This window comes from Panthera uncia (assembly GCF_023721935.1).
Source record: "Panthera uncia isolate 11264 chromosome C1 unlocalized genomic scaffold, Puncia_PCG_1.0 HiC_scaffold_4, whole genome shotgun sequence".
Lineage (NCBI taxonomy): Eukaryota > Metazoa > Chordata > Mammalia > Carnivora > Felidae > Panthera > Panthera uncia.
In genome coordinates this window covers 69,331,014-69,347,325 of record NW_026057585.1, presented here as the reverse complement: position 1 = coordinate 69,347,325, position 16,312 = coordinate 69,331,014, and the positions used below count along the sequence as shown (strand labels likewise).

Genomic DNA, 16,312 nt, shown 5'->3' with positions numbered 1-16,312 from the left:
AAGGAGCCTGCTTCTGATCCTGTCTCCCTCTCTCTGTGCCCCCTCCCCCATGTGCATGTGCACTCTCTCTCAAAAATAAACATTTAATAATTAATTAATTAGATATATGTGTGTGACTAAAATAAACAAAATAAATTTTTAAAATTTTGAATCCGGGGCATCCGGGTGGCTCTGTTGGTTAAGCGTCCAACTTCGGCTCGGGCCATGATCTCTTGGTCCATGAGTTCAAGCCCCACGTCCAGTCAGCTCAGAGCCTGGAACCTGCTTCAGATTCTGTGTCTCCTCTCTCTGCCCCTCCCCCACTCACACTCTCTCAAAAATAAAAATAAAAAATTTTAATTTTTTTATTCCAATTTAGTAGCTTAATGATCTTGGGCATGTTACTTAAATTCTGCCCTTATCTATAATATGGAAACATTAACTATATCTCATTGAGTTATTATGAGAATTAAATGAGAACATACTAGGGGCACCTGGGTGGCTCAGTCAGTCAGGCGTCTGACTTCGGCTCAGGTCATGATCTCACGGCTGTGAGTTCAAGCCCCCCATCAGGCTCTGTGCAGGCAGCTCAGAGCCTGGAGCCTGCTTCATATTCTGTGTCTCCCTCTCTCTCTGTCCCTCCCCGGCTCACGCTCTGTCTCTCTCTCCTTCAAAAATAAATAAACATTAAATGAGAACATACTAAGGAGTTAAAGAATAAAAATGCATATATGAAGTACTGGGCAAAGTGCCTGTCACACAGTAAGAATTTACTAAACATGAATTCCCTTTCCTCTCCCTTCCCTGCTCCACCCTTAGTCCTAGTTTTGAATGCTGCAAGAATGCAACAAATTAAGACTTTTTTTTCTTCTTTATGATAGCTTTTCAGTTACCAAGTCTTCCCCAGGGAAAATATACACAAGTCTTTCAGGTTTCCCATAGAACAGTGCATCAAGATCTCCCTGGTTACCTTCTTTATAGTTTAGCCTTGATTGCCCTCCAAACTGTGAAAGGTCTGCTAAAACACAATAGTAAAAAATGTACACAATATTAAATATATAATCTAACTAGGACAAAATTGAATAGGACTATTATTTCCCATAATCTAGATATTAAAAACATGGCTTCTGATCTTCTAAATACACTAAATGTATCTTCAACTTTGTATGCTGGAACATGAAACTTGACACAAGGTAAACTGATATTATTAGACCCCATTCAAATAAGCTGAAATGCTAAAGTACTAGGAGAATGTGTGAGTTTCCAGGATAATACCTCTTCTGATAAATGTTCCTATTTTATTTTAAGAAGACCTAAACATGACCACTTAGATCATCAAACAACTCATCTGTTCTGATAAAGTAAGTCAGAAGCCCATTGCAGAGACTGTAGGAAAGAAAGCAATCAAGAGGAAAGAGGAAGTTAGTTCTGGGGTTAGGGTAGACTATTCTATAGTTTACATTGCAAAGGTTAAAGAAGGAATCTGATAAAAGGGAAAATAAAATTAATAAACATGAAGTACTATCAAAAAATATTCACCAAAAAAATATTTTTATTCAATTTTGTTTTTCTCAAATGTATTATTTCCACTAAAAGGAATATTTTATAGCCATTAAAAATGACAGTTAAGACAAGTACACAAAGATATATGTACAAGAATAATAACTTACATGTTGTCATTATCAATAACAGAAAAAAAACAGAGATAATCCAAATGTCCATCAATAGGGATAGGTTAAAAAAATTATAGCATATCCATATAATTTAATAGTCATTAAAAGAATGAGATCAATTTTATACATACTAACATGGAAAGATGTCTAAGTTTCACTGTTAAGTAACAATAGCAAGTTGCAAAATAGAATAAATAGTGGGATCTTGTTTTTATTTTTTGGTATAATAGTGAACATTGTATCTTCTTATCTATAAAATAGAGATAAATATTAACTATATCTCCCTGAGTTTTTAAGAGAATTAAACGAGTATATGCCTAGAAAACAATTTAGAGGAATATATACACTAAACTGTCATCTTGGTGGAAGAAGTGATTATAAGAGACACTCAATTTTTTATGGAATACATTCTTTATAGTTGTTTCTTGCAATGATCATGCATTACTTTTGTTTAAAAAATGAAGTTAAAAAGGTAGATCTATCCTTTCATCCCTCCTACAACAGTAGCTTAGACCACATGAGACAAAATTTATGATATATGTGAAATGGGAAGAGGGAAAGGCAAAGAATGTAAAAATTGAATAATCGGTGATTATAATTATATAAAATTATGCACTGGAAAAAAATAAGGGAATAATACCAAGTGATAATGTTATTTTGGGGTAAAAAGATTATGACTTGTTCTTTACTCTTATTCTAAACCTTCTATAATGGTATATAGCTTCTATAATTATAAAACAAAGTATCAATTTGACATAATAAATGTGGCAAAGTTCACATAATTTCAAAATCAATCTATATGAACTTGAATCTCTTAAAACATTTAATTATGAATGTATATAAATACAACTACAAAGGATGTAGTCATTAAACTGAATTCATATTAATTGCAGCATATTACCTGGCATTTCTTTAACTTTCTGATAGGGGTTTGCTTCCTTGAAATATTTTTTCTGATTTAAGTTTAGGAAAAAATTTCAATTGCAGTTTAAAATGTATTCTCTGGGGGTGCCTGGGTGGCTCAGTCAGTTAAGTATTTGACTCGTGGTTTCGGCTCAGGTCATGACCTCAGAGTTTGTGAGTTCGAGCCCCGCATCGGGTTCTGTGCTGTCAGCACGGAGCCTGCTTGAGATCTCTGTCTCCCCCCCCTCTCTCTGCCTCTCCCACGCTCTCTCTGCCTCTCTCAAAAATAAACATTTAAAAATAAAATAAAATGTATTCTCTGGTATAATTATGGTGCTTTAAGAGGGCTTTCAATATGATTTCCTTAAATTTGTTATGAAGCCCCAACATGACCAGAACTTTACCATGCCAGAGGAATTATCTGGTCTTAAGAATCCAAAGGAAACAGCATACAACTATTTAAAAATGTATTTTCTGGGGCACCTGGGTGGCTCAGTGGGTTAAGTGTCTGACTCCTGGTTTCAGCTCACATCATGATCTCGTGGTTCATGGGATCAAGCCCCACATTGGGCCCTGCGCTGATGGCTCGGAGCCTGGTTGGGATTCTCTCTCTCTCCTCTCTCCCTCTGCCCCTCCCCCCACTTGCTCACCCTCTCTCTCTAAACATTTAAAAAATTAAAAATAAAAAAAAGTATTTTCTCACAATGCCTTTTCTCAAGGGTCTTTATCAAATACACACGTAAGTTTCCTTTCAAATAAAGGGTCATTTTCAGGCCAAAATTTCACTCCTGTGAAATATTTCTACTACTTCACAGGCATGAAAGATTTCAACATTATTTCAGACTAGCCAGAAGGAAGCACACTACAACCTGTAACAGGTCACATAACATGACAATCTTCAGTGACATTTGTTGCATCCATAATTCCTTAGTCTGGCTTTCAAATACTATGCTCTACTAAAACGGGCCTAATCATATCCACCTTAACCCACCTTTCAAGCCCACCCTTCCCTTCCTATTTCAGCTGAAGTGATATTCACCTCATTCTAACTGGTTGTACTCAATTAATGTCTTCCTATCTCTACTCTTGCACCTCTTCCAATCTATTCTCCAAGCGGAGTAAACTTTTGAGAACTCTTCATGTGTGATACAAAGGCTCTTTCTTATTTTCTGCTACCCTCATCTCCAGCCTCATCTATCTCTATCCCTTTACCCACAGACACGATCTATTCCAGACATAGAGAACAATTTGTAGAGCCCTGCTCTTACTTCAATGCCTGTACAGGTAATATTCTTTCTCCCTGTTATGTTCTTCATGACCTCTTCAAACGACTCTCTCAATAATCACCACACGTGGGAAGTGTCCTCTGACCCCTCAATCTCCTTTTTTTGTGCTTTGATAATGCCTTGCACAAATCTTTACTATTACAGTAATTACATAGTATTTTAATTGTTGTTTATCTATCTCTTTCACTGGACTATGAGCTCCGTGAGGGCTTAGACTCAAACTTACTCACCTCCAAATGAATTGTGGCATACAAATTTCAATACTACTATATGAATCAAAATTTACAGTGGAGGAAAAAAATAGGCCATTGAGATTCCATATTTTTTAAAAAAAAGTTTTAATGTTTATTTATTTATTTTGAGAGAGAGAGAGAGAGAGAGAATGCACGCGTGAGCAGAGGAGGGCAGGGAGAGAGGGTGAGAGAGAATCCCAAGATGACTCTATGCTGACAATGCAAAGTCTGACGCAGGGCTCAATCTCACGAACCGTGAGATCATGACCTGAGCTGAAATCAAGAGTTAGATGCTTAACCAACTGAGCCACCCAGGCGCTCCAAGATTCCATACTTTCTATGTAAAAGCATATTCATTCTTTTATTCATTCAATCAACAAATATTTATTTAGTACCTACTAGGAGCCAAGCACTATGCCAAGCTCTAGAGAGTTGGTGATGATAATACAGACACAAACACAAGAAGAATTCTGAGAGAATACAGTCCAAACTGTTAATACTGGCTATTAACTGTTTGAATCTAGGGAGGATTTGAATAATATCTTTTCCTTTAAAATTACCTCTATTTCCCCATTCTTCCTTAATGAAAATGCATTAATTTTATAAACACACATACACACAAATATATATGTGAGATATCCTCACAAATTGCAAATTCCTACAAATCAGTAGGAATACCCAAAGTAAACAATGTATAAATTTGTGTATCAGAGCTAATATGAAAGCAAAACAATTTTTTAGAACTTCTAGTCAGATTCTAATTATAGATTTCAAATATAAAGAATAAACTGGGGCACCTGGGTGGCTCAGTTGGTTACGCATCCAACTTCGGCACAGGTCATGATCTCTCGGTTCACAAGTTGGAGCCCTGCATTAGGCTCTGTGCTGACAGCTCAGAGCCTGGAGCCTGCTTTGGATTCTGGGTCTCCCTCTCTCTCTCTGCCGCTCCTCCCCCCTTCGTTCTCTCTCTCTCTCAAAAATAAATAAAACATTAATAAAATTAAAAAAAAACAAGAACGGGGTGTCTGGATGGCTCAGTTGGGTAAGCATCCGACTTCAGCACAGGTCACAATCTCTCGGTTCACGAGTTGGAGGCCCGAGTTGGGCTCTGTGCTGACAGCTCAGAGACTGGAACCTACTTCAGATTCTGTGTCTTCCTCTCTCTGCCCCTCCCCCACTCATTGAGCTCTTCCTCTGTCTCTCAAAAATAAACAAAAACATTAAAAAAATTTTTTTAAAAAGAACAAAACTGGGGCGCCTGGGTGGCGCAGTCGGTTGAGCTTCCGACTTCAGCCAGGTCACGATCTCGCGGTCCGTGAGTTCGAGCCCCGCGTCAGGCTCTGGGCTGATGGCTCGGAGCCTGGAGCCTGTTTCCGATTCTGTGTCTCCCTCTCTCTCTGCCCCTCCCCCGTTCATGCTCTGTCTCTCTCTGTCCCAAAAATAAATAAAAAACGTTGAAAAAAAAAATTAAAAAAAAAAAAAAAGAACAAAACTAATGTATGCCAAAATACTTCCGGATTTCCACAGTATCTACTTTTGAAAAAGATCCCATGTAAATTGCCCAAGGAAAACACTGACCACAACATCAATACCACGAGTTTTTCCACATTGCAGAAAGAAAATTATGTCAATGTATTCCACTTAATGCAGAAGAGATGACAGCCTCCATACAATTTATTCAGAAGTCAAATTAATAAATAACAACACCATATTTCATCTGTATAATGATTTACAGTTTATAGTTCACAAAGCACTTTGACCTTCACAATAATTCTGTTTTCTTATTCCCACTGGATAGATTAAAAAATGAAGGATTAAAATGGAGGCCTTTCTAAATATGACTCAAAATCCAAAAGCCATAAAAGAAAAGATTAAGAAATTTGTCTACATAAAAAAAAGAAAGAAATTTGCCTAAATAAAAATCTAAAAGTTCTGCATGGGAATAAAATAAAGGAAGACAGAAGACAAATACCAAAATGGGAACACATACCACAGGAAAACAAACTATCATATATACATGAATTATATAAAGTATGTGTGTGTGATGTGTATAAAAATAGAGAGAGACCTAGAAATCAACAGAAAAGAGGCCTATGACAACAGAAAAATAAGAATTTAAACAGGTAGTTTATAGAAAATGAAATATGAATAATTCAAACAATATAAATAGATGCTTAACTTTTACCACAACTTTTTTAAAACTTAAAACTAGGTACCATTTTTCTCTATCAGATTGGCAAAAATTCAACTTTGATAACAGCAAAGCATAATATTAACAACACTGACCCTAGAGCCAGAGTGCATAGTTTGAATTTCTGCCACAATAGCTGTATGGTTTGGGCAAGTCACTTAAATTCTCTATTTCTCAATTTATTCACCTGAAAAACAGAGATAATAATAGTACCTATCTCAAAGGGATGTTAGTAAGATTAAAGGAAGTAATATGTATAAAGCACTTCAGATATTGTCTGGCACGTAGTAACCACTTTATAAGTATTAGCTATGATACAGCTAATGTTGGTGAGTGATCAAGCAAGCTTGATATACCTCAAGCAATGTATCTTAGAATAACCTCTAAGGAAAGCAATTTGGCAGTATTTCATATTTATAAATGGATATTCAAAGGATATTCTTTGACTTAGAAATCCCACTTTCTTCCAATTTATTCTATAACTACCCTTATACACATGTAAAATGACATATGTTCAAGGGGCTTCCTTACAGAATTGCTTACAATATAGGAAACCTGGAAGTAATACAAATGTCCAACAATAAGGAACTAGTTAAATAAATTATGATAGAGCCACTCAATGGAATACTATGCAGGTGATTTTTTAAAAAAGAAAGAAAGAGGGGCGCCTGGGTGGCTCAGTGGGTTGAGTATCCGGCTTCAGCTCAGGTCATGATCTCACAGTTTGTGGGTTCAAGCCCCGCATCAGGCTCTGTGCTGGAGGTTTAGACCCTGGAGCCTGCGTCGAATTCTGTCTCCCTCTCTCTGTGCTCCTCCCCCACTCATGCTCTGTCTCTCTCTCTCCTTCAAAAATAAATTAAAAAATTAAAAAAAATTTTTATAAAAAATAAATAAAATAAAATAAAAAAGAAAGAGGTTAGGGCGCCTGGGTGGCTCAGTCGGTTGAGCATCCGACTTTGGCTCAGGTCATGATCTTGCGGTCTGTGGGTTTGAGCCCTGCATCGGGCTCTGTGCTAACAGCTCGGAGCCTGGAGCCTGCTTGGGATTCTGTGTCTCCCCCTCTCTCTGCCCCTCCCCCATTCATGCTCTACCTCTCTCTCTGTCAAAAATAAATAAACATTAAAAAAAATAATTAGAAAAAAGAAAGAAAGAGGGGCACCTGGCTGGCTCAGTGGAACATGTGACACTTGATCTTGTGGTTCAGTTCGAGCCCCACATTAGGTGTAGAGATTACTTAAAAAAAAATTTTATTTTATGTTTAAAAAAAAAAAAGAAAAGAAAGCAGAAGCTTTTTACATACTGATCTAAAAAGGTCTCCAAGATATAGTATGTGAAAAAGTAGTATAGGGTGGGCAGGGAGTACAGATGAATGGGGAACCATGTGCTAACTTTTACATTAAAAATGGGAAAAATAGGGACGCCTGGCTGGCTCAGTCAGTGGAGTGTGGGACTCCTGATCTCAAGGTTGTGAGTTTGAGCCCCACGTTGCACGCAAAGCTTACTTTAAAAAAAAAGCTGAGGGCGCCTTGGTGGCTCAGTCAGTTAAGCATCCAACTTCTACTTAGGTCATGATATCGCAGTTAGTGAGTTCGGGCTCTGTGTTGGGCTCTGTGCTGACAGCTCAGAGCCTGGAGCCTGCTTCAGATTCTGTGTCTCCCTCTCTCTCTGCCCCTCCTCCACTCTCACTCTATCTCTTGCTCTCTCTGAAAAATAAACATTAAAAAAAATTGTTTAGGGGCGCCTGGGTGGCTCAGTTGGTTAAGTGCCCGACTTCAGCTCAGGTCATGATATCACGGTTCATGGGTTTGAGCCCCATGTCAGGCTCTGTGCTGACAGCTTGGACCCTGGAGCCTGCTTTGGATTCTGTGTCTCCCTCTCTCTCTGGCCCTCCCCTGCTCACGCTCTCTCTCTCTCTCTCCCAAAAATAAATAAACATTAAAAAAATTTTTTTTTAATAAATAAAAAAAATTGTTTACCTGGGAAAAATAAGATTTTATATTCATATTTATATGCATTTGCCTGAAGAAAGTCTAAAAGAGTATAAAGAAACTAGTAGGGGCATCTAGCTGCCTCAATCAGTACAGCATGCAACTCCTAATCTCAGGGTCCTGAGTTCAAGCCCCATATTAGGCATGGAGCCTAGTTAAACAAACTAGTAAAAGTAGTTGGGAGGAGGCATGGAACTGGGTGCATGGGGGACAGGCATAGGAGTGAGACTTTCACTGTTTATATTAAATATATAAATATGCAAACATTTATTTAATCATGGAATGTATTATGTCTTCATAGATTAATTTTTTTATTTTTTTTAACGTTTATTCATTTTTGAGACAGAGAGAGACAGAGCATGAATGGGGGAAGGTCAGAGAGAGGGGGAGACACAGAATCCAAAACAGGCTCCAGGCTCCGAGCTGTCAGCACAGAGCCCGACGCGGGGCTCGAACCCATGGACTGCGAGATCATGACCTGAGCCGAAGTCGGACACCCAACCGACAGAGCCACCCAGGCGCCCCCATAGATTAATTTTTTAAATGTTTGTTTATTTTAAGAGAGAGAGCAGGGAAAGGGCAGAGAGAGAGAATCCCAAGCAGGCTCCGTGCTATCAGTGCAGAGCCCATGCTGGGCTCAATCCTACGAACTGTGAGATCATGATCTGAGCCAAAATCAAGAGTTGGAAGTTTAACCGACTGAGCCACCCAGGTGCCCCAAAAGATTAATTTTTTTTGGAAAACCTGAATCTCACAGAGGATAAGAAATTTGCCTACAATCATATAGCTAATAATAACAAGATTGATTACATTGTTTTTCCTTATACCATACTGCCTTTCTGAAATTTTCAGGAATGGAAGACTTTAAAATGATCACAAATAGGGACGCCTGGGTGGCTCAATCAGTTGAGCATCCATCTCTTGATTTCAGCTCAGGTCATGATCTCATGGTTCATGAGTTTAAGCCCTGCATTGATCCCTGCTTGGGCTTCAGTCTTCCTATCTTGTCCCCTCCCCCTGATTACTCTCTATTGCTCTGTCAAGATAAATAAAAATATGGGGCACCTGGGTGGCTCAGTTGGTTAAGCATCCGACTTCGGCTCAGGTCATGATGTCAGAGTTCGCGAGTTCAAGCCCCATGTGAGGCTCTGTGCTAACAGCTCAGAGCCTGGAGCCTGCTTCAGATTCTGTGCCTCCTCTCTCTCTGCCCCTCCCCTGCTTACAGTCTGTCTGTCTCTCTCAAAAATAAACATTAAAAAAAATTTTTAACAAACAATAAATAAAAATAAACTTTAAAAATGTATCACAAAAAGTTTTTTTAAAAATTTTAAAAGGGAAAAAAAATTTTTTAAGGGGCACCTGCCTGGCTCAGTCAGTGGAGCATGTGACTCTTGATCTCGGGTCAGGAGTTCAAGCCCATGTTGGGCCTAGAGCTTACTTATAAAAAAAATTACCACAATGGGAATGCAAGCTGGTGCAGCCATTCTGGAATACAGTATGGAGGTTCCTCAAAAAATTAAAAATAGAACTACTCTATGACCCAGCAATTGCACTACTAGGTATTTATCCAAGGGATAAAGGTGTGCTGTTTCGAAGGGACACACTCACCTCAATGTTTATAGCAGCACCATCAACAATAGCCAAAGTATGGAAAGAGCCCAAATTTCTATCAGTGGATGAATAGATAAAGAAAATGTGGTATATATATACAATGGAGTATTACTCGGCAAACAAAAAGAATGAAATCTTGCCATTTGCAACTATGTGGATGGAACTAGAGGGTATTATGCTAAGCAAAATTAGTCAGAGAAAGACAAATATCATATGACTTCACTCATATGAGGACTTTAAGACACAGAATAGATGAACACAAGGGAAGGGAAACAAAAATAATATAAAAACAGGGAGGGGGACAAAACATAAGAGACTCTTAAATATGAAGAACAAACAGAGGGTTACTGGAGGGGTTGTGGGAGGGGGAATGGGCTAAATGGGTAAGGGGCATTAAGGAATCTACTCCTGAAATCATTGTTGCACTGTCTGCTAACTAATTTGGATATAAATTTAAAAATTAAATTAAATTAAAAAAAGAAAAAAAATTATCACAAGTAGGCTTTTCTCTGAAATAACCACCTACTCTTGAGTGCTCAGCAAAAATAATACTAGTGACACCACGCTGAAGTAATTAATCTCTGTATGATGACTTGGAAAATAGTATAATACCCATTGTTGGTCCAAAACATTCACCATCACCCACACTATACATTGTAATAATTGGGCTTCATTTACTGGAAGGAGATGAAATTCTTATAAAAGCCCTTATCACAGGTTTCAAATTCCAACACAACATTCATTTTGCAGAACAATGAAGGGGTACGGCACTAAGAATATATCTATAAACACTTTCACATAGGGGGAAAAAACATTAAAGCAAGTCAGCTTTCTACTATAAGTAAGCCAAGGAATGAGTACATGTAAATATGTAATTTTCTTTTTACAAATAACATAAGCACAAAATGTTATTGGGGATCCTGGGGTGGAGAGTCCCTAGCCTAGCCTGCCAATACTTTTATTCTTATTTTTTTTAATGTTTATGCATTTTTGAGAGAGCAAGCATGACCGGGGTAGGGGCAGAGAGAGGACAGTGGATTCAAAGCAGGTTCTGTGGTCACAGCAGCAAGCCCGACACGGGGCTTGAACACATGAACCGTGAGATCATGACCTTTGCCAAAGTCAAACGCTCAACCAACTGAGCCACCCAGGTGCCCCCATACATACACTTTTAAACAGAATTAAACAGGCTCACCATATGCTAAATCTCAAAGGATTTGTGTTTGAGACCATCCCAAATACATATCGGTATAAGAGAATACATCAAATATCCAGGGCAGTAAGTATCAAGGATCTCAACAGTAATTCACAAACATCTGTATCACCTAGTACTACTTCTAACAAGTAACCAAGAACCTCCAACTCGATCCTCAGTCTCTCAGTTCTGACCAGCCCCACCTACAGACCCCAACATCTCCTGTGTTCCATTCCCTGCTATCATCCCGGGCAACTATGACATCCATACTAATGACATGTCCAACATACTTCACAGCCCCATAACCTCCCACTACTTCAAAGCCTATACTTCCACTGGCTTCAACAGCACTATGACAGTTACACCCTGGTTGTTTTGTTTGTTTGTTTGTTTGTTTAACCTTGAAATATTGAACTCTCAGCTTTCCCATTCTGTATTTCTTAAAGAACCTGATCTTCAACTATATTTCTCACTGTCTGCTTATTCTTCAAGCTTTTACTTATAATCCTAACTTGGACTCTCAGATTCCATCATATCTCCCACACTATTACTAGCAGTATAAAGTTACTCTCCATTTTATCTTTCTTTTTTGTATATTCCAATTCTAGATCAACTCAACCATCTTTTTTGCTCTCCTGCTCTTAGGCTTCTGGAGAAGTATAAAATCCATGCTACTAGGCCCTATTACAAATACATTATTTCTAACTTTTACTGGGCCCTCAATGTGATCAGCAATGTTTTTTTTTTTTTTTTTTTATCCTTAATCTATTCTTCTTTCATTTCCTATTGAAGATTTCCATGGCCCTAATATTTACCATAGTTCCTTCAGTCTCCAGAAATAATTGACTTCTCTACAGATAACTAATCTCATCAAGAAAATAAGGCCACCTGGAGTGCCTGGGTGGCTCAGTAGGTTGAGCATCCGACTTCAGCTCAGGTCATGATCTCACAGTTTGTGGGTTCGAGCCCCGCATCGGGCTCTGTGCTGACAGCTTGCTCAGAGCCTGCAGCCTGCTTCAGATTCTGTGTCTCCTTCTCTCTCTCTGCCCCTCCCCCACTCATTCTCTGTATCTCTCTCTCAAAAAAAAATTTAAAAAAAAAAAAAAAAAAAAAAAAAAAGAAGGCCATCTGTCAAACTCGCTCACCTTTTCCTTCTACCACATCATTATCCATCTTGACTTGTATTATTGTCAAGGAATAAAACCCAACTGATTTCTTAGGTAAATTTTCCACTCAATCTACAAAATTCTTTCACTCATGCTAAAAAGAAAAACACCCATGTGCCATAGTGGAAAGAACACAGGTTTCAGAGATAGATAGATTTTGTTCAAATTCTTGCCTATAGTCTTCCCAATTGTAAAAGAAGGATACTGATACCTAAACCACAAGGCTGTTGTGATCTATAAAGCATCTTTATGGCATCTGGCAGAATATATTCTCTCTTTCTTCTAAAAAGATTTTATCTCTAAGCAATTTCTACACCCAACGTGGGGCTCGATCTCACCACCCCAAGATCAAGAGTCGCATGCTCCAGCAACTGAGACAGCCAGGCACCCTTCAGTATATTCTCATCTCAATAAAGATGTTTCACTACTATCATCTCTTTCACAACCACACTTGTTGAAAGAGTAATTTTACTCACTGCCTCCCATTTATTCCTCAATCCATTATGATCTGACTACTGCTATCATTGCCACCACTGCACTATCTGAAGCGTCTTTCAGAGGAAACAAGAGATCTCCTAATTGCTAAATTCAGTGGTTTCTCTCTAATCCTCATTCTGCTTGACTTCTGCAGCACCTGACAGTGATGGTCACCCCCTCCCATCCTGAAACCCTTCTTCCTTTGGTTTCTATTATAATGCCATTCTGTTCCAGTTCTTATCCCATTCCTTTAACCTATCTTGATGTCTATTGCCCTTCAAATAATGATGTTCCTTCTGGTCCACAGCCCTTTTCTTCTATTCTTTCAGTGTTACCATCCCATATCAAGACTTCAAATATCCCTGTTATATTCTCTGTTGACCCTCAAATTTATGTATTCAGTTCCAACCTTTCTCCCAATTTTCAGACCCCACAGTATTATCTGAAAAACACCTCAAATTAAGCATGTCCAAAGGGAACATTACCTTCCCTCAAAATTGCTTATGTTCCATCCCTATTACAATTAACACGACCAACACATCCCACCAATGAAGTCAGAAACTTCCCTCTCAACTCTGGAAACATCATGGAATTGAAACCTCCTGGAACTGCATGCCATTGTCTTCATTTTCCTACCACTATCCCAGTTCATCCCCTCCGACCTAGAGTAGCACACTGGTTTCCTGCCTACCTAGGTTTGTTTTATCTACCTCCACACTGTCTTCACTTTCATTTCTTCCTCCACATTTTCACCAGAGATAATCAATCATACCAAATTCCTGCCTAGAAAACTTTCAATGGCCCCCCATACCTACAAAACAAAGTCCAAATTCTTCAGCAAGGTTTTCTCAGAGTTATAAACGGAAAGGTTTTAGATCAGACAAACATGGTTTTCAAAAACAAAAACAAAATAAACAAAACCATGGGTTTCATTTCTAGCTAAATCTAAATACTGGCTTAGTCCAGAGTCTTCCAAGTGAAAGATAAAAGGCAGAGAAGGGAGAACGAGGGATGACAGGAGAAAAGAAGGAGACAGTAGTGTCTGAGGTGGGGGACGGAGTATTTTCGAGTTTAGAAATGGAAAGTTTCCAGACAAGAGTATTTGAGGGAAGTGTTGAGGGAAGTAAAGTGACGGAGACCAGATCTCTGAGGGAGGAGGGATTACAGAGACGAGGGAAGCTCTCAGTGTGGAGTTGGAGGTCTCTGAAACAGGAGTTCTCCGAGAAAATGAAGGATTCTTGAGTCTGTGAAATGAGAAAAGTTCCTGAGTCAAGGACCAGGTCCCCGATACGAAGGAACTTCTAATGGGTTCCTGGCCTCTGAGGCAAGAAGGCGGGGGTCGGGGAAGGGGTTGTCCCGCGACCCTGAGGGAAGTGAAAAGGGAAGGGGAAGGGGCGAGAAGTGTCCCCAGCCGCTCAGAGGAAGACCTTGGGAAGCGAAGGGGTCCTGTCGGTGTTGAGAGACCCGAGCGCCAATGCTCCGGAACCGCGGCGGTGTAGCAGCCGCGCGCGCGGGCTGGGGTGCCCCGGATTTGTGCCCTATGCGCTCTCTCGGCGTTACCTGAGGCGGGACTGAGCAGCCAGAGGGGTGCCTGCGCGGGCGGGAGGCGGAGGCAGCAGCAAAGTGGGAGCATAGTAGCCCTCACAGCTTGGAGGCGGCAGAGGCTCTCAGCCTGCGGAGGCGGTGGGGGTCCCTCGCGCAGAAGCCGGAGACTCGGCGGAGCTAACGGCGGCGAAGGACAAGGAGGCTACTGCCATGGCCCCGCAGTCGGGACCGTTCCCCCCGTCTGCTTGACGGGGCCAGGAGAATGATCCCAACGGCGAGCCAGAAAGGGCAGCTGAAAGCTCCGCTTGAGCTCCGCGACCGCGAGCCACTGAAACGCCTGCCCAAGTAGGCTGGAGGACTGGGGGCGGGGCCTCGGCGGCCACGCCCCTCTTCTCAAGCCTCCCAGCAGCCAATCAATCGTCGATCCTTGATAAACCAGCTAGTGGAATTGCCCAATTAGCGTTAGGAATGCCACGTGGTATGAGGGTGGACTCAATAGGCGTCCGGGAAAGCCAATCAACAGCCCTAGGCGCCAACTCCGGAGGACGAAGAGAACCAATAGAAAGTAAGAGGAGGTTAAAAACAGAAGAGGCAGTGTGCTGGAAAGGCGGAATCAAGGAGGAGGGAATACACCTGGGGGAAACTCAAGTCCCTGGACCCTCCAGAGGGCGGGACAGTAAATACGAGAGGGAACAATTAAAATGCCAAACATATAAACGATTGGTAATTAATAAAACTAACAGAAAATGGGTTCGACTGGCGCGGCTTTGCAGTTGGTGAAGGAATAGCTGAGTAAGGACTCTCTGAATAAGAAAAAGCCATTTGAACGTAGAGTCCTGCAGGATCTCGGTATACTGTAGGGGAGAAATTGATACATAAACTATTAGCTACTTGGGATAGTAAAAGCAATGAGTTGGGTTCAAACGCTGAAGCAACAATTAATCTAGACTAAGAATTGATTCGGTGAAGGCTTCTTGGAAGAGAGAACGCTTGAGCTGGCTTGAAAACTGAAGATTTTGAAAGAGCTGGGTAGGGAATAAGAATTCTATTCAACTGTTCACCATGCACATATTTCCTTCCTCATGCTTTCCATATGCCTGGACTTCAGGTGCTCATAATCTCACGCCTGAGCAGATTGGAACAGAGTTTCCAGGGCTAGAGCAGGCAAAGAAACACCAGAGTATGGGCCTTCCTGCACCAATATTTCCTTGGATTAGAGACCTCCTTTCAGACATCTTTAGACTTGCCTCCTACTGGAAGAGTCTTGACAGATAAGTGGGATTTGAATAGTTGGAGTATAGGTGGTGTACATTCCTAGTGGCAATAAAATTTAAGAAAGATGTGTGTATGATTTCACTCATATGTGGAATCTAAAAAACAACAAATGAATAAACAAAAAAAAACCAGAACCAGACCTATAAGTACAGAGAACAAACTGATGGTTGCTGGAAAGGACAGGGAACAAAATGGGTGAAGGGGAGTGGGAGATAGAGGCTTTCAGTTTTAGAATGAATAAGTCACGAGAATAAAAGGCACAGCACAAGGAATATAGTCAAAGGTATTCTAATAGTATTGTATGGTGACAGATGATAGCTATACTTGTGACCATACCATAATGTATAAATTTGTCCAATCACTATGTTGTACATCTGAAACTAATGTAACATTGTGTGTCAACTACAGTTAAATAAAAAGTTTTAAAAAGATGTGTGATAGGAGATAAGAATGGAAGTTAAATGTGGATTGAGCTTAAATGCCAAATTTGTCCTTTTTTATGCTCTGAGAGTTGTCAAAGGTTCTTGAGCAGAGTAGTCTCAACAGGACACTGGTTTAGTTAGATTAATAGGTAGCTCACAGTATCTCCAAAAGGAGAAAAGAAACCACCCAGCCCTGTACCCTTGGCTCAAAGCCTTTTCTGTATCATTCTTTTGGCAACACATGATGTGCTGCCACCTGGTGACAGTTCAAATACCATTGTTCCCCACTGCTATTTAATTTTTCTGTTGTTAGAGCCCTGGCACCTTTTAAACCTGTCTCCCACAAAGCCTGATGCAAAGTATTTGAT

At 40.1% G+C, this 16,312-nt stretch overlaps 1 protein-coding gene across 1 annotated transcript in view; it reads right to left on the bottom strand.

Annotated features, from left to right (window-relative positions):
* TESK2 (testis associated actin remodelling kinase 2) overlaps positions 1-14,774 on the bottom strand; it is a 130,396-nt gene extending 115,622 nt beyond the window's left edge. Inside the window, exon 1 of the mRNA XM_049618635.1 lies at positions 14,263-14,774. The gene's annotated coding sequence lies outside the window, so the exon portion shown is untranslated. The remainder of the gene's footprint in view (positions 1-14,262) is intronic.
* Positions 14,775-16,312: the final 1,538 nt, after the last annotated feature.